This window comes from Sorex araneus, chromosome 1 (genome assembly GCF_027595985.1).
Source record: "Sorex araneus isolate mSorAra2 chromosome 1, mSorAra2.pri, whole genome shotgun sequence".
NCBI classification, from domain to species: Eukaryota; Metazoa; Chordata; class Mammalia; order Eulipotyphla; family Soricidae; genus Sorex; species Sorex araneus.
This window is the reverse complement of record NC_073302.1, coordinates 133,419,889-133,440,388: the sequence shown is the minus strand read 5'-3', so window position 1 is coordinate 133,440,388 and position 20,500 is coordinate 133,419,889. Positions and strand designations below refer to the sequence as shown.

The 20,500-nt window shown below is 34.7% G+C and overlaps 1 non-coding gene across 1 annotated transcript; it reads left to right on the top strand.

The window, feature by feature from the left end:
• The first annotated feature begins 16,569 nt into the window (after nucleotides 1–16,569).
• On the top strand, nucleotides 16,570–16,676 carry LOC129401223 (U6 spliceosomal RNA). The gene has a single exon (XR_008628155.1). It is a non-coding gene; the product is annotated as a U6 spliceosomal RNA (small nuclear RNA).
• Nucleotides 16,677–20,500: the final 3,824 nt, after the last annotated feature.

The window sequence follows — 20,500 nt, the reverse complement described above, 5'->3', positions numbered from 1 at the left end:
TTTTAAGTCAGCCTAAATTACACTGAAAAATATATCTTTGGGGTTGCAGTTCAAATTTATTCTCAGTTTTTGATCCTGCCATTTAAATGTTGAACATTTGCATTTGTAAATTAGGGATAATTAAAATATTTAGACGTAGCTAACAATATTTTTATAAATTTCCCACCATCCTTCTTTCCTATTACTGAAGAACTACATTGAATTTTCAGCTGCTATAGTTTTTCCAAACTCTCTTCTGACTTACATAGGTTTGGAAATTTTTAATTAAAATTTCAGTTATTTTGTTTGCTAAATGTCTCATATTCTTTGGTCTAAAATCCCTTTAAATGAAAAATCCACTTTGTACTGTTCTCTCTTCTAAATATTTACATCAACATCCTTCTTTTATCTGCCTGTCTTAAAACTCTAATAACTTCATATAACTGTAGTTTTTGATCTTTGTTAATTAGTTTTCACAGTTTATAGTTGTCTAGGAATACTAATGAAATAAGAAATTATTATCATAGAGGCAGCCATCTCAATTAAAATATAAATCCCTTATAGTGATGCATAAGGAGTATCAAGATCTTACTCCTATATACATTCTGTGTCACACCTTTCCATTCCCTGTTTATTCAGAAACTACAACCACATTAGAATTAGTCATTTTAGAATATACAATCCAAATACGTTCTCTTTAAAAGGACTTTTGCTTAATTTTTAATATCTGATATTTTCCTCTGGCCTCCTCAGAAGTGCTCATAAGGTCTTGGTGCTTTCTAGGCAAACTAACAAACAAAATAATGCAAAGGATAGAGGACTCAATGCTGATCAAGTCTTGCAGTGCCAGAGGTTACCTTGGAACCCCTACAATGCCCAAAGATCTCCAAGATATATTTGCAGATGTTTTAAGGAATAATCAGGGAATAAATCATTAGTCACATGAAAAACATGCCTTAACCCATGTTCTCTGACACTATGCCTGCTGAATCTGACAAGAACTCCACTTACCTCTTTGTTCATCTCCATTAAATTAGTATTTTTCTGCTAAAATTAGTAAAAACATTGAAAAAGAATTGTGACTATTGTGAAAAAGACAAAAATTATGAATTTTGATTACCTTTTAAAGCAACAGATGGGACCCTCTGCGCCTAAAGACTTTGATTCCAAAGATGTAACACATTCGGGCATCCAGCGCAGCATCCGATAGCAATGCACTGGGACACTGAACTGGTCTACAACTCTGTGCTGCCGGGGGTGGATTTTTTTTCCTCCCCACCCTGTCTTCCTGCATGGAAAGTGGCGGGCTGGCGGCACCCATGTGGCAGGCACCATCTTCTGGGACTCCAAACCCACAGGTATTCAGTTTTTACTTTGGGGGCTCCCAGGAACTCATGGGAAGGGGGCGTAACCGGCACGCCCTCGGCCCAGATAAATCCGGAGCCGCTGAGCGCGAATCGGACCCTCTGCGCCTAAAGACTTTGAATTCAAAGACTTCTTACAGCAATGCACTGGGACTGTGAGCTGGGCTATGTAATTTCTGGCAGAATTTTCCCTGGACTTTATACAGAAATACAAAACCGCGCAGACTTAACATTTATAATTGTCAGCAATGTGAAACGGTTCCATTTGAACAGGTCTGACTTGGGGGGGAAACTCCAAATAATAACAGTAAGTTTTTGTTGAAATATTGAAGGTTTTTAATGTAGCAGCCACCTCTGGACTGTGAACTAAGCAAAAGCCCCACGCTGGCCGACGCGGCGTGGCGTACACCATACTATGAGGCGCAGGAAGGGGGATGAGGGGGAAAAAGAAAAAAAAAGGAAAAAAAAAAGAGAGAGAGAGAGTTATGTACTTGTAGCAATGGGGCTACATATCTCTTCATTTCCAGCAATGAAAAACTAATTATCAAATGTAGTAGATCTGTCTCTCTTGGTTGGAAACTCCAACAACTATAGTGAGTTTTGTGTTGAATTATGGAATGTAATCAAGGTAAAGAAAAAATGAAGTGAAATTCATTAGTTATACAGTAGGGGGTAGGGGGTGGGGGCGGGGGGTATACTGGGGTTTCTGGTGGTGGAATATGGGCACTGGTGAAGGGATGGGTGTTTGAATATTGTATAACTGACATATAAACCTGAGAACTTTGTAACTTTCCACATGGTGATTTAATAAAAATTAAAAAAAAAAGCAACAGATGATGATAGACAGTAGGTAGACAACTCAGATTCTCTAAATTGAATATTTACGTTGTGGTATTTTTTCCATTTTTAAAAAATACAATCCACTTTTTCACAGTCTTTATGAAAATAGTGCTTTTTGTATTCTACTCTATGTGTGTTTTTATCTTTAAAGTATTTTCTATAGATTATATATATTATTATATCTTAATTTTTCATCCAGTTGGATAATCTCTACCTAGTAATTTATGAGTTTGTACCAGAATTTGGTAAAATATAGTCTATATGCTAAAGATGGTGCAGTGTCTTTGCAAATATATTTGATTGAAATATCACACACTCATTTTGTACAACTATCAGCTGCTTTTTCAACACAGCAGTGATGTATTAGTTGTGGTAGAGATCTAGAATATGAAGCATTCACCTTGGCTAAGAACAGTGCCAAACATTTGATATAGACCAGCATTTAATATACTATAGCATTTATCCTGAATTATCAAGAAAAAACTTGATTTCCACAGGTGAGTTAAAGAAGAGTTTTTTAGAAAGAAGAGATTCTTTAAAGTTGTCTTTTAGTACCACAGTTCCCTAAGATCAAAGGCAGTAAAGCAACACTATAAAAATCTATACTAATATCCCAGACTCTCACAAATTTAGTTTTTGTCAACTGATGAAATGAAAAAGCATGACAAACCAAGGTACTAGCGAAGATAAGAAAAATGTAATGCATAATGGAAGAGCGTAGTACATAAGTAGGTAGTTTCAAAAGCAATGGCTGTAATTGTCGTGAGTTTATTTCCCTTATTTTATTATGGATATGTGTGTCTGTGAAAATATAGCTTTTTCTCTTATCCTTTTGCATTCTGACATTTAATTATCATTAACTTCACATCATAGTATTGAATTTCTTTTTGTTTTAACTCAGAAAAAAAAACAACTTAAGCCATGTATTTTTTGAAGGGAGCAATATCCAAAGCTCTTATATCACAGTACTTTTAGTTACAGTACATTGGGGATAAGAATTAGCCCTCCCCAGAGATTTTGCCTTCTCTTCTGGGAATAGGGTAGTTTCATTTTCAGTTGCACATTGGGTAATTGAATTATATTAGGGAAGACGTGATCTTATATTTATCTTTGATTATTATGTATAGTTTTGGTTAATGTGGATGGAACACAAGTTAATTAGGGGGGTGTAATAATGATTAAACTTATGTGCTGATTTATGTACCCTAAGGAGACAATCTTTTCATCAAAAGCCATGTCATATCTTAAGATAGTATTTTGAAGATGTGATTAACATTTAAAATATTCAAGTAACTAAAATAATCTATCTCAATAAAGACATGGGTCTCAATCAACCAAAAGACAGCTTTAAAGAAACATTTGCAGTTTTCTAAGGGGAATGAGATTTGCCTCTAGACTACCTCCCAACTAAGGACTCCAGCATTGACTCCTGAAAATTCCAGCCTACCAACTTCCTCTAATATTGAAATTTCCAGCTCTCTTCAATTGTATTTAATACTTCTATTTATAAAGTTTGATATATATATACATATATATATAACCTACAGGGAAGTATGTGTAGAACACATGAAAATATGTTATATATATCATAGCATATTCAATTAAATTAATTTATAATCAATATCAATCAAAATATATTGATTGTAATGTATTTATTTTTAAAAGATTTATATAATGCATTTTTTAAAAAGTTATATATTAAAAAGTTGCAATACAGAGTCTCGGAGAGCCCGGCAAGCTACCAAGAGTATTGAGCCCACACAGCAGAGCCTGGCAAGCTACCCGTGGCATATTGGATATGCCCAAAACAGTAACAATAAGTCTCACAATGAGAGAGGTTACTGGTGCCCGCTCGAACAAATCAATGAACAACAGGATGACAGTAACAATGACAATAAAGAGTTAAAGAGTTATATATGGACACATTGTGCATGAGCATTGACAAATATACAAGTGTGTCTATTGGATCTGTATCTTATTTTTTCCTTATTGGATCCACTTCTATAAATAACCATAGTTTATTAAGCTATTTCTTTACGCTTGCTTTCATAGTCTACAACAGAAACAAGCACCATATCAGTTCATTTTGACCTCCCAAATTAGGAAAATCCACTGAAAGCTTTCTATGAATTATTTCAACATATACGAGGAGGATAAAAACCACCAAAGAGAATGAGAGATTCAGCATTCAGAAAATAGATGTAAACAAAAATAGAATCCCCAATTGTTCTAGCAGTCACCTGCATTTTTAATGGGGGCTCTTAAGCAGCGCTTGAGTGTCCAGGGGTCACTGCAGCTGTAACATGACCTAAGGAAAAGTGCTTGACATTTGGGTACTCAACGCAGGTCTGTAGTATTGGGACATGGGGGCTACCCCCGTGATACTCTGATTAGTCACTTTTGCATTGATTTGTTTTTTAACAAGCATTCTTTTTTTTTTCTGATCTTGGTAACAAATATCTCATAAACAAGGTATTCCACACAAACCTTTTATTTTCAATTCCCTTGCTTCTATAAGGGTGTTGGTTTGTTTATGTAAGCAAAAACTTGATAGTAAATGTTCGGTTAGTAACAGAAGCAGTTAAGTCTGATTTTTGTTGCCTGTTAGTAAAACTTAGAAATCTCCTCTCAAATATTGGCAGCTACATTTGCAGTGTGAAAACTTAAATGCCTCATACTTTCAGCTTTAAAGTTTATCCTAATTCAAGGTTACATAGGTGTCTTAACCAACAACCTGATTATTCTATGAAATAGATTTTTTAAAATTTTATGGGATAACTTTGGTAGTATTCAAAAGTCTTTTTAAACATATTATTTCATTAAATTTTACATTTAGTTAGGTTTCAGAGAAGCTCTAAGAAACTTAAATTGTAGCGAAAGTGAAGTACAAGGTATCTGAACCACTCCAATGATTTTCTAAATAAAAAATTTGCTTGCCATTATCATCAATGGAGAAAAACTAAGGGCTTTTCCTCTAAGATCGGGGACAAGACAAGGATGCCCACTCTCACCACTTCTCTTTAATATAGTATTGGAAGTATTAGCAATAGCCATCAGGCAAGAAAAAGATATTAAGGGGATTCAGATCGGAAAGGAAGAAATCAAGCTCTCACTATTCGCAGATGATAAGATGCTATACCTAGAGAAACCTAAAAGCTCTAGTAAGAAAATCTTAGAAACAATTGAACCTATACAGTAAAGTCACAGGCTATAAAATCAATACCCAAAAATCCATGGCCTTCCTATATGCAAACAATGAGACAGAGGAAAGGGACATGAAAAAAGCAATCCCGTTCACAATTGTGCCCCAGAAAATCAAATACCTTCGAATCAGCTTAACTAAAGAATTAAAGGACCTCTACAAAGAAAACTACAAGATGCTACTCCATGAAATAAAAGAGGACATGAGGAAATGGAAACATATCCCCTGCTCATGGATAGGGAGAATAAACATTGTCAAAATGGCAATACTCCCAAAAGCATTATATAGATTTAACGCGATCCCTATAGGGATACCCATAGCATTCTTCAAAGAAACGGAGCAAGCAATCCTGAAATTTATATGGAACAATAAACGCCCACGGATAGCTAAACCAATTCTTGGGAAAAAGATGATGGGAGGCATCACCCTCCCCAACCTTAAACTCTACTACAAAGCGGTAACAATTAAAACAGCATGGTACTGGAACAAAGGCAGAACTGCAGACCAATGGAACAGGGTGGAATATCCCCACACACAACCTCAAATGTATGATCATCTAATCTTTGATAAAGGTGCAAGAGATGTGAAGTGGAGCAAGGAAAGCCTCTTTAACAAATGGTGCTGGCACAACTGGACAACCACATGCAAAAAAATGGGCTTAGAACTCGACCTGACACCATGCACAAAAATCAGATCAAAATGGATTAAAGACCTCAACATCAGACCACAAACCATAAGGTACATTGAAGACAAGGTCGGCAAAACCCTTCACGATATTGAAGATAAAGGTATCTTCAAAGATGACACGGAACTAAGCAATCTAGTAAAAACAGAGATCAACAAATGGGACTACATTAAACTAAAAAGCTTCTGCACCGCAAAAGATACAGTGACCAGAATACAAAGACTATCTACAGAATGGGAAAGGATATTTACACAATACCCATCAGATAAGGGGTTAATATCAATAGTATATAAAGCACTGGTTGAATTCTACAAGAAGAAAACATCCAACCCCATCAGAAATTGGGGCGAAGAAATGAACAGAAACTTTACCAAGGAAGAGATACGAATGGCCAAAAGGCACATGAAAAAGTGCTCTACATCACTAATCGTCAGAGAGATGCAGATCAAAACAACCACGAGATACCACCTCACACCACAGAGACTAGCACACATCCAAAAGAACAAAAGCAACCGCTGTTGGAGAGGATGTGGGGAGAAAGGGACCCTTCTACACTGCTGGTGGGAATGCCGGCTAGTTCAGCCCTTTTGGAAAACAATATGGACGATTCTCAAAAAATTAGAGGTTGAGCTCCCATTTGACCCAGCAATACCACTGCTGGGAATATATCCCATAAAATCCAAAAAGTATAGTCGAAGTGACATCTGCACTTATATGTTCATCGCAGCACTGTTTACAATAGCCAGAATCTGGAAAAAACCCGAGTGCCCTAGAACAGATGACTGGTTGAAGAAACTCTGGTACATCTATAGAATGGAATGCTATGCAGCTGTTGGAAAAAATGAGGTCATGACGTTTGCATATAAGTGGATCAGCATGGAAAGTATCATGCTAAGTGAAATGAGTCAGAAAGAGAGAGACAGACATAGAAAGATTGCACTCATCTGTGGAATATAGAATAATAGACTATAAGACTAACGCCCAAGAATAGTAGAAATGAGTACCAGGAGGTGTCTCCATTCCTTGGAGGCTGGTCTCTCATTCTGGGTAACTCAGGGAAGGGACCACCAAGTAAAATGTGGTTGGAGGTCATGTGGGGGAAGGGTGATGCGGGCCAAATATAGACTAGAGACTGAACACAATGGCCACTCAACACCTTTATTGCAAACCACAACACCTAATCAGAGGGAGAGAACAAAAGGGAAGACCCTGCCATAGTGGCAGTGTGGGGTGGGGGGAGATGGGACTGGGGAGGGTGGGAGGGATGTTGGATTTACTGGTGGTGGAGAATGGGCACTGGTAAAGGGATGGGTTATCGAACTTTGTATGGGGGAAACATGAGCACAAAAATGTATAAATCTGTAACTGTACCCTCACGTTGACTCTCTAATTAAAAATAAACTAATAAAAAAATTTGCTTGATCTTAAATGTGTGTTCTCAACCTTTTGTTTCCTTTCCATGTCAGTATTTTGTCTCAAAAGTGATTCACAGCTTAAGCTTCGACAAGTGAAGCAAAAAAGTGTTAGGCAATAGAACCTAAATCTGATCCAAAATGCAGTGTCAATTTAGTGGTATGCAAATTTTATTTAAGTCAAGGTGATACAAAGATTATACATATTTAAGACTGTGTATTAATTCACATTACTTTCATGTATATTTACATTTAAGTTTTTGAATTTTTTCATGTACTCTCAGAAAAATTCTTTTTTTCTTGATTTACTAAATTGTTTTCTTGAATTCATATTTAAATTCTGGTGACAAGACCAGTAAAATAGTATTAAGGAAATATTAATAAGCTTACTTTATTTAAAAGCAATATTATATTGTTTAAACAGGTGTGTCTACATGAGTGTGTGTATATGTGTACTTTGAAGAAAATGCACAATTAATAAATAAGCGGGGGCTGACTGATAGTACAATGGGTAGGGCTCTTGTCTGCTTTTGGCTATCCTGGGTACACAGCATCCCAGATGGTCCCCTGAGCCCCACCAGGAGTGATCCCAATGACAGAGTTAGTAGTAAGCCCTGAGCATTGCATGATATGTTCCAAACACACACACATTCATATTTTAAATCATATTAATGTGTAATTTTAATGTGCAGGTCCTAATTTCTATGTCCAAGACCACATTGCATTCCTTCCCTCCCCTACAATCCTAGTGGCCCCAAATAATGCTTGATCTGAGCGGAAAACATTGCTTTCCTGTCCAAGAACTTACTCAGCAGGCCACACAGCTGTCATAAGTATGGCAAGGGGGTGGCCCCAGAGTACTTCCTGGAATTATCCTTCCCCCACCATAAAAAAGTCAGTACTATATTAGGCATTATGAGCCTGAGAACAGATTATTAGAATTTATTCTTCTCACGGGAAGTTTAGAATCTAGTAATTCAAGTTGAAAATTAGAACATAATCTAATCTAATGTTAGAAAGGAAGGTAAATATTACAAAATAGAGCAACTAGTACATATTGAAAAGTTCAGAGATTAACAAAAAATTTAACACAATGTCAATTATTGAATGAACTTTTGGCATAGAATTAAGTGAAATCTTTCATTTTACCAGTCATGAGTAGATGAGTTGATTAAATGTTTCTCTATACATTTACATTTCCAAGTGGCAATCTTCTCAAAATACTCTTAAAAATTACATTTCATTAAATTACTAACAGATATAATAATAATGTATTGTTGGAAAATTTAAAGGATTATTGAATTGCACAATTCTTTGAGTTCATATTCAAGAAAATACAAAGAAGGAAAAGTCAGTGTGGTAAAAACTTGACATGTAAATTAATATTTTATATTAGGGAAAATTTAGCTGGGTTTTCTTGTATATTTTGTTATTTTGCTAAATTATTCCTAAACAAAATCTATATTCTTTATCAATAGAAACTATATACACTTAAACATTATTTTCCTTTCTGAAAATCTTTTCAGAACACTATAATAATAAGTACTTAACAAAACTATGTGCAGAGCTAAGTGAAAATAGTACAGTGGGTAGGGTGTTTGCTTTGCACTGGACTATGTGGGTTCAATCCCTGGCAGCTCCTACAGTCCCATAAGCACACCAGGAGGGATTCCTGAAAGCAGAGCAAGAAATAAACTCCAAGCACTGCTGGATGTGGACAACAAACAGGAATTGAAAAGATGAAAAATGACTTCAGAAAAAAATACATTCTAAATTTTATTTTCTGTATCTTATGCAATATAAAGCCTTCATTGGTCAGCATTATTTTTCATGTATATGAACTAAAAGAAAAAATCCAAATATTTAAAAATCCTTAAGAGGTTTCCCTCATCTTTGTTGTAACTTCACTTTCTTCTCCTATATTTATCTTTTTATTTTTAATAGATAATAACTTCATAAATTATATTTAATTCTTAAAATTATCTGCTCTTAGTTAAGTAGACACAAAAAAAATTTTAAGCTGGCTATGGTTCCAATAATTCAAAGCATTAAAATATTTGAGGGTGACATATTAATTTTGAGAATAAAATTTTTGAAAGTTACTTCTATTAGCAGAGTTGTTAAAATTTTACCAGTGAAGTAATTGGTCAAATCTTTCTCTATAAAGGGAGATGAGAATGGAAGAAAACATTAAGCTTAACATATCTAAGAGCTTAACTGTAAAGTTCAGTGAGGGTAAGCATTTAGTCTCTCAGACTGTTGGTTCAGAAACACAGTACTTATCAGGTTAACAGCAACAAAAGAGCAGAATGTTTAACATTCGTAGAAGGAGGAAAACATAATTCTTTCAAATGTGTTTTTACTTCCATATTTATAAAATGGTCTTGAACTCAGATCTATATACATAATGTTGTGGCTTGTTGTTCTGCAATGCAGCCATTTGTCATGTCAAGGAAAAAAGTAATGCTTCTGGCATGTGTGTGAATTTTAGTGATGATGAAATTCTATAAAGACCAAAGTAAAGACGTTTTAATGGAATTTCTGTTGCTACAATAAAGCCTTACATACTAATTATAGACAAAGTGTTGACAATTTTCCTTGTCTGTGTCTTTTCTCATTCATGTTATTCAGTTAATGCCATAAGGGAAAAATTTAACATAACAATTTCCTGGAACCTGTTCTTCCAGATTCTCATATAGGATGATAGAGGTTTAAAGAAAGATTCTACTGCCCAAAGGAACTATGTCGTTTGTAAGACAGTGTTTAGCTTTTGTTGTCCTAGATACAAAGGACTTATGTCTATAAAGACCAAGGAGTGTGTCTTTTTGGAGTCTAGCCCATACACTTGGTCTATGATGGTTAAGACAATGAAAAATGAAGGTCATATATCTTAAGCAAGTTTTTTTTAAGAATAGCACTAATAATATGTGGTGCTGGGTACTTTGTTGTGGAGTATTTACCTGTACTTTTGATTGTCTAAAAGAGTTCTGAGTCTATAATCATTGGATTCCAGGAGTCCACTCTCTTAATTATGTTGATTAAAAGGTCTCCAGACATTGCCAAATGATCTATATTTGTCATAACCATCACCTATTGAAAACCACCAATTTAAAGTATTATCTCTTTGGGCTTTAAAATTTAGAAAAATTTTTGATATTGACCTGTGACATTATATCAATCTCAGATGTTCAACATTATAATTCAACACATGTATATGCCATATGTTCACTACCAAAATCTACTTTATGAACTTACCAATACAATTGACCACTTCTCAATTTACCCATCCCTCCTTCCTCTCTTCTTGAAACCAATATTTGGTTTTAAAATAGTGAGAATCTATATAATTTTTATTTGTGCTATTCATAGTTTTATTGTTTATAACAAAATAGCACGGGCTTATAAACATACAACAAGAGAGCATGGATATATGATGCTAATCACTCTGACTCCTTATTGATTATAAGGAATCTTATGCATTACATTTTTTCTGATCATACTATTTTCATATTAGTCATACAATTTTTATTCAAAAAATGTAGATAACACTGGGAGATTTAGACTTTGTTGCCCAATGATTTCACAGTGACAACAGAATTATAACAGTCTCAAAACTACAGTTCAAGAATTTTTCCCCTAAGTAAAGGTAGCAGTAACCTACAAACATATAGCATTTGAAAGTGTATGTAATTTTACATAAACCAAACTTTAACCAACTATGGCACATCCGAAACAGACTTAAACATAGAGAGGGCATTGGAATACATTTCACCAGTGTTTTGTTTTAAAACACATTACTTTATAGAGTTTTAACAAAGTAATAAAAATAACTATCTACAGAAACTTGGCTCTGGGACCCAGCAAATTCATGGAATCAACTAACATCACCACTGGCCAGGCAGACAGGATCAACCCATCTTAATGGCGCTGTTGCAAATGCTTCAGCCCTCTAGCATATCCCACAAATCTCCTGAGACCAGTTCAAGAAACCCCAAACCAGTAATAACAAATTACATTGGATAATTTTGACAGGGGACAAAGAGAGCACCAAAGCACTGGGCCATGCAGAGAGCTTTTGGGTGGTGGAGGGGTGCAAGTACTGAACTGCAGAGACTCACTCCCAGTTCACAACAGACACTTTGGGGAAGTAATATAGAACTGCATCTCACTCGGTTAGTACTTATAGCAGCCCTGGAGACTCAGTCAGTTCTAAATGAAATATATAACTTCTTAGAAAGGACTTTAAATAGGAAATGTAAAGGATGTTTAATGAGCTCAATTTTTTTTTGAAACGAACAATAAGAACAACAGAATGAACAGCCAATAAAACACAAGAGGATATGAGAGAAGAAATGAAAAAAATACAAACAGAAATAGCAAAACTAATGAATTTGATCATATCCACATGGTGACCAAGCTCATTGAGGTATCTCAAGAGTTCAAGATGCCTCTTCGTATTCCTGGAGTGGGCAGATGCCATTGGGCTACACTAGCATGCGACAGGGTTGGATGGAGATGTTACTGGTGCCCACTTGAGCAAATCGATGAGCAACGGGATGACAAGTGATGCAAGTGATACAAGTGATAAAAGTGAATGAATTTGAAAATTAAAAACTCACTGAAGTCCTCAGAAGGAGAGAAAAAGATTAGCGAGCTACAAGATGAGGAGGAGAAAACCTACAGACAATGTAAGATGAGAAAAAGTATCAAAATAAATTAACAGCGAGCAAGAAAAATATGGGATTAATTTGATAGGAATAACATAAGGATCATTGGATTCCCAGCATCCCAGGAAAGCAATTTGGATGAAAAAACATTAGTCACAGACATTATTGCTGGAAAATCTCTATAGTTTTAAAGCTCATGCACCCAGATTCAAGAGGTCTGAAGAGTAAAGGCCTAAATAAAAAGACATCAAATGTATCCTGATCAAAATGATAAAAGCCAAAGATAGAGTCTTAACACTGAACGAATCAAGATCACTGAAGGAATTTCTTTAAAAGGAGCATTCTTAAGATTTACAGCAGATTTATCAAATGACACCCTGTAGGCTCCAAAATAATGGTAGAATACTGTAAAACAAAACAAAACAAAACAAAACAAAGCAAATAATATAAAACTCAGGAAAATGAATGCCTCACCAAGAATACTTTACCTTGCCAAACTGTTCAGATCTGAAGGAATAATACAGAACTTCATGGATAAGCAGTAGCTTAGAAAACTTATAGATTCAGAAACATCTTTACTAGAAGAATGAAAGGGACTACTTTAAGACAAGAATTTTCTCACAAGCACACATGCTAAACTTTTACAGAAAAATGGCACAAAACTCTGTGCTAATAATCTCACTCATTGTTAATAGCCTAAATGCACCAATTCAGAGACACACAGCAGCAGGATGGATTAGAAAATTGAGTCAAGCACTCTGTTGCCTGCAGTAAACATATTTGAACAGTTAGAGCACAAACAGCCTTAAAGTCAAAGCTTGGAAGACAGTATTTCAAGCAAACAACTACCACAAATAGGCTGGGTTAACTATTGTGATGTTATATAACAATAATTTCAAGATTAAAAAATAGACAGAGAAGGTCATTTATTTTGATGATCAAGAGATATGTGCAACAGAAAAAATCACAATCCTAAACATATATATGTACATATATATATATATATATATACTTAATGAGGGACCAGCAAAATGCTTAAAATAGCTGCTCTATAGACATAAGGAAAACTCAATAGCAATATAATAATAGTTGAATACTATAACAACATATATAACCACTTGATAAATTGACTACACTAAAAATAGCAAGAAAAACCTTTGGAGGAGGAAACGAAGAGAGATATATTATATATTTCTGTGCTTATGTATGTACATATGTATATATTCATGTCATATGTGTACTGGTGACCATACATGTGTATTCATTAATGTGCATTCTTATACAGCACACATTGAACATTCTCCATGATATATTGTATGCTGAGCCAGCCACAAATCAGAACTCTTTAAAGTTAAAATGATAGAAATTATATCACCTATTTTCTCTAGACAATGATTCACTGAAAATGGAATTTAACCACTAACAGGAACTCCAACTCTGGAAATTAAACAGCTCACTACTGAACAACCAGTGGGTCACTGAGAAAGTCAGAAAGAAAATCAAAAGATTTCTGGAAATAATTATAAATGAAGACACCAGCTACCAGCTGTGTGAAACACAGCAAAAGCAGTATTTAGAGGAAAGCTCATAGCCATGCAAGTATTCATAAGGAAGGAAGAAAGGACCCATGTAAATAACTTAATATATCAGCTTAATTAATTGAAAAATGACCAAATCAGGCAGGAGAGAGGAAATAATAAAACTCAGAGCAGAAGTTCATAAAGTGTAATTCATAAAAACAATCCAAAAGATTAACAAAACCAAGAGCTGGTTCTTTGAAAAAATAGATGTGATTGATAAACCATTATCAAAGTTCACAAATAGAGAACCCTAATTAACAAACATAGATATCAAAAGGTGGCATCACAACAGATAACACAAAAATTCAGTATATGGAAGTTAATCAGTGTAACACTTCATATCAATACAAAGAAACTAAAAGTCATATGACCACATCAATATATGTAGAAATTACTTTCAACAGTTCCAACACCAACTTATGATTAAAATTCTCAATAAGATGAGAACTGAAGGAATCTTCCTCAAGACTCTACAAAAATATCTCATATTGTTAATTCCAACCATTGACCTATCCTCATAACCCCTGTTTTACCTGTCCATGGATATTAGTCTTATATATTTTTTATATATCACAAATGAAGGCTGTCATTCTAAGGGTAGGTGAGATAGAAAAGAGACCAGTATGACAATAATAGCTGGGAATTATTACACTGAGTTCTGAGGGTTAAAAGTAGGTAAAGGGATATTCTTATAACCTTTCAGTATCAATATTGAAAACCACATGCCCAACAGGGGAGAGAGAAAGAGAGAGAGAGAGGGAGAGAGAAAGAAGAGAGAGAGAGAGAGAGAGAGAGAGAGAGAGAGAGAGAGAGAGAGAAGGAAAGTGGGGTGGGGGTGATGGGAGGAAACCTGGGGACTCTGGTGCTGGGAAATGTACACTGCTCAAGGGATGGATGTTGGAATACTGTATGACTGAAATCCAATCATGAATAACTTTGTGTCTATCTCACAGTGATTCAATAAAAAGGTTTAAAAAAAAGTCATCAAAGTTAGGTGGTTTTTGTTACCTAAATATTTTGACATTTTTTATAATCATAGTAGCTATCGCCTATTGACAAAGTATTGTGGTTGTTCAAAAGAATGGCTAAAGAAATCTCTGGTTAGCTTCTTCACAAGTTAAGTTTATACCAAGAAAATGTAAAGAATTTTAAATTATTGCAAATAATAGTTACCTTGTAATCCAAGCTTCAAACAAAAGTTTCTAAAGATAAAAATGGTTACTTAACATTAAAAAAATCTCATGTTCACTGTAGCACTATCATAATAGCCATAATATGGAAATAGTCTAAGTGTCTAAGAAAAGATTACTGAATGAAGAAACTATGGTATAGAAACTTAATGGAATACTACTGGGCTGTGAAAAAAGGTGGAGTCATGCAATTTACTACTGTATGAATGGATCTAGAGAGTACCCTCTTCAGTGAAATCAGTGAAAAGGAAAAGAATAGACTTAGAATTAACTCTTTCATATATGGGGCTACAATGAAACTTTTTAGGGAATATCCGATTCCCAAAGGAAACAGAAATAAAGTGCAAGAAATCTAGTCCAGTAAGAAGCTTGCCACCGGGGTCAGGGATATGTGTGGGTGAGTAAGTTAGGAAAGGGAACACTAGGATGATGTGGGAGCGGAAAATTGCATGCTAGAGTGGGGGTCAAGGGGAAAGAGGGAACATGGGTGGAGTTAGTGGGCACTGGAAAAAAACTGATGTTAGAATGAAGTACATTCCATGAACTCAATCATGAATATATTTATGATTTTTATAATTGATAGGTATTAAATTTAAAAAGTTTAAGAACTGTATCCAAAAGTTAAGACTTTTCAAATTTGAAATTGACTATAACACTGATGAAATTATGAATTATTTTATCACAGACCATATTTTTAGATCACAATGACTCAATCAAAGTTACCATTAAATAATAAAAAAAATTTAACTTTTCGTAGGGCAAACATTTAACTATAGCAAACAATGTAAAATAGTATTTTTTTAAAAAAATCTAATTTCTTTTATTTGGACTGGAGCAATAGCACAGCGGGTAGGGCATTTGCTTTGCACAAGGCCAACCAGGGTTTGATTCCTCCATACCTATCAGATAACCTGGCAAGCTACCAAGAGTATTCCGCCCACAAAGAAGACCCTGGCAAGCTACCCATGGTGTATTCGATATGCCAAAAACAGTAACAATAAGTCTCACAATGGAGACATTACTGGTGCCCGCTCGAGCAAATAGATGAACAACGATGGCGGTGCTACAGTGCTACAGTTTATTATTTATTGAATCTTCACCTGTTTAGTGAAAAAATTCTAATTCTACAGATGAGAAACTGAGAGGTTAAATAATCTATTACTGTGTAAGAGCACAGGAATGAATGAAATAGGGGAGCTGAAATATGAATTTAATGGATATGATTTCAGAGATAGTATTAATCAGTGTTAATAAGTTTTTATAAGAGCAGTCCACTATAACAACACGTTTTATTTTTGCTCTCAGCTATACCAAGGAGAGACATATACTGAGGAAAGACATTCGAGTCTAACATCTTGAATGTTAGACTGCTAAACACTAAATGTGTCAGAGAACTTATTCCTTTATATTCAATATGCACTTTGAGTCTTTCCCTTCTTGGTAGGTTCTTATAGTTTAGACCAGATTTTATTTTTCTCTATACAAATACACTTTCTTTGTGCTATCTAATAGTGCGAGACATATCTTTATGTTCAAAATACAATTCAAAACACAAACATTCAAGATTTAGAGATATGATATTTTATCCCTGATTCAAATAAAATCAGATGAAAAGATATATTCCTTTATACTTAAAATTAAAACATTTTAGTGCTCGCTTCGGCAGCACATATACTAAAATTGGAACGATACAGAGAAGATTAGCATGGCCCCTGCACAAGGATGACACGCAAATTCGTGAAGCGTTCCATATTTTTGCTGTATTCTTGTCTTTGTAATATAAATACAGATTTTATACCTCAAAAAAACATTTTAAACAAATGATCTATCTATAATAACTTGCAAGTGAAAGGTAAAAAAATAATTGAAATATAAGTATGATGCTTGAAGATGCTAAGTTGTGTTGTAACATTTAAATTTGATCATTTTTTAACCTCTGAAATTTTATTCTAAGAATATTAGTGTGATTTACTTGTAAACATTGCATTTCAGAATTTTATGTTAGGTTATTTTGCTGATCAATAATTTGTTGATTGTTATACCAATGTTACAAGCATAAGCATGATGTTTTCACCAATAACTGTCTAGTGACATAATACTAACAAAATATATGTAAAGCATAATAATAAACTTATATATGCTCACCTTTAATTGTTATTTTAAATTAAAAATTTAATAATTTGGCCAAAGAAATAGGTATTTTATAAATATTTAATTACTAAAGAAAAATACATCCTTTAAAGAAAATACACCTTAACAATACTTGTGATTAGAAGCATAGATGTATTTTGAATTCACAGACACAAAAAAGGAGAAAATAATATGCATTAAGTAGATTCCCAATGTTGGTCGGTTCATGTTACCTAAATTATTTTCCGCGGAATTGACACAATATATTCTCTGATTTATAAATAAACATTTAAGTAATTAACAACAGCTCACAGAATAGGACACTCATATTCTGGAAATATTTGGGACAAAGTCTTTGACATGCTGTAGTAAGATATATAAACTATATTGCTGATAGGGAATATTTTGAATATTTCAGATACTAAGAATGACATAGTCTTTGTGTATGGTATGCCTTTAGTACAATTTAGACCACCATTTGTCCTCAAGTAGGTCTATTTAAAGTATAATTGACTGCCCTAGCAATTATTGTGAATAGCAGCTGTCTGCTAGTAAAAAGGCATATATATAATGAGGGAGAAAGGATCAAATACAAGCAATAGAAAAGAAAAGCATAAAGAAAATATCTATATGAGGTATTTTAGCCCAGATTTTATACTTGAAAGGAACAAGGCCTATTAGCCATTTCCAATTAAGGACTATAAAAAAATGAGAGTACTCATCTATTTATGAAAAGCAGCTGGGACTCCCTAAATCCACAACTAGCAAAAGTTTATTTGTTCTAAAATTGTTACAGCTTACGTTTCATTTATTTTCATTAGCTATGTTAGGTTTTGTGATACAAAACCTTTCTTGTATCATGTACCTTCTGCAACACACAAAAACACCTTGCTTTGTTTTTCTCCTAAATAGCTACATAATTAGATGGATTATTTCATGTGTCTGTGCCTGTGTTTGCTGAAGAGAACAAGCCAGATAAATTAGCACTTAGCAGAACTCACAATAGCACATAATATGCCCTTGTGTTTCATATAAAGCTTTATTTGTCATTCACGGCTGGTTGGCAAAACTGACTTTGCTTTTGAAAATGACAGGTGGTACTCTGGTGAGCTCTGTATGGAAAAAGAAACAACCTTCACCAAGACAGTTTCTGTCAATAGCTTCCATGATTTAGTATTCAATCTGGGCTTGTGTTTCTTCTAAAGTTCTGTTTCATTTGCATCTCTGAGGTCTGGCATCACCAAGGCTCTTTAATAAGTGGGATTCTGTACCACAAGGCAAGAAAGGCTGGCTTCCTCTCTGCTCTGCAGGCCTGATTAAAAGACAGGTGAAGTTCAGTATATTTCAATAAACCTTAGCATTCCATGTCAGGAATCAATAGCCCTCCTTCTTTTTTTAGGGGTTATTAAATTGCAGCTGTAACATTAGCCTTCTTTATCTAATTGATTGTCTTTTCACAGGGCTAAAGAAATCAATAGCAGTCAATGGGACTGCCCTGTTTTTACCTAATAGATATTTTCTCCTAATTGGCTGCCTGGGTGGCTTCACCGAGCTCAGTATGTTTTCAGAAGTCCACAGTATGTTGCAACCCTTGTAAACTATTTTGCCCTGTGCAAAAGTTATTGATTTTATAATGAAATCTAGAAAAATCGATAGCAATCAGGAATATAGATCAGGATTCCTAGGTACCTTATGACAAAGGGCAAACTTACTTTGCTACCACTTCAAACTGTGATCCAATTAAGAGTCCTTAAAACGTTACATTTTCTGAAGACTTTGATTAAAGTCAGTGGATTTGTTGTTCAAAACCTGGCGAAACGTCCAAAAATCAAAAGATGTAATTAAAAAATAAAATAGCAGTTCTAAGAAATTCCCTATGAAATGAGATAAATCAAAATCACTAAGGTAAAGGAGTTTGTGGCTTACCAAAAGTTACTGTAGACAGGATTGTGCACACTTAGTACACAGGTCAGCTATATTATTCATAAGTGAACTAACAGTAACAAAAGGTATAGTTTCAATGAAAATACACTGTGCAGGATTATCTAATTATTTACGGAATCCAAGTAAGTAGCATGGTTCAACAGGGAGAAGTACAGGTGTTTTGCATGAACTCACTCCTTGATCAAATTTCATCTCTGAATACTTTAATTTCATTCCATTTTAAACACTGTCACTGTCATCCCATTGCTCATCGATTTATTTGAGCGGGCACCAGTAATGTCTCCATTGTGAGACTTGTTGTTATTGTTTTTGGCATATCGAATGCACCACGGGTAGCTTGCCAGGCTCTGCAGTGTAGGCGAGATACTCTCAGTAGCTTGCCAGGCTCTCCGAGAGGGGCAGAGGAATTGAACCCGGGTCGGCAGCATACAAGGCAAAGGCCCTACCGACTGTGCTATCACTCCAGCCCTTTGTATATAATTAAGACAATGTTATAAAACAATGTTTTATGAAGTTCTTGGAATAAATGATTTCTCTTAAAGACAATACACCATTTAAAACTGTCCCCCAAATTTTAACTTATTTTGTGAGAGAAGAAAATGATCTTTGATTCTAGAGGGCTTGAAAATAGATTTTTTTTTTAGGGTGGGGTCATACCCACTGGTACTGGGCTTACTCTGTATTCAGGGGTCACTCCTGGAAGGTTTGGGGGATCTAATGGAATCAAATCCAGGTTGGCTGTGTGCTAGACAAATGCTTCACTGAATGTATGATCTCACTGCCCTTGAGAACAGATTTTTACAAATTTGCACTTACACATTGCTTCTGCTACTGATTACTTCTATTGAATACTATTCATTATTATAGCACTTAGTTTTGGAATGCCATAATTTTTCTTAATATCTTGAAATTTTTTACTGGATCATGTCTCAGATACTATTTTTTGCAAATTTTACTCCCAAACATATATTTGTAAATCTGTCTTCATAAATCCTATTTTTCATTTCCCTCTTAAAAATATAATAGATAGAGAAAAGTCAGAAGCATCCACCTAAGACTTATAATTTAATAAATAATTTTCTTTGCTCCCCCACCCCATTATGACAACAAATGGTACATTGTCAGTTCTCAAACTTGAATCAGGCTACAAAGCAGCTTCCTAATACTTTTCAAATTAGCATATGTGCAGCTTAGTCTTATCATTTTTTACTAAATTAGCATGTCCTGCTAAAGTGTCATGCCATTTAATATTGTCTAAGATTGATGAGGATGACAGTTCCATAGTCAATGGCAGTCCATTCAGGTCCGTGGAGCTGTCACCTGCTTTAAAATCACGTATCTTATGTACATGATTTGACCTCAGTATACCTGTTCTTCTTCACTATCTTGCAAAGAGTATGGCACAAATCCACCACAATCTACAATAACTAATCTTGTTTTCCTAGGTATGATTCCTTAAAAATCCAAAGGGGGGGATCAAGGAGAGAATTTTTAATTTCAGCATAGA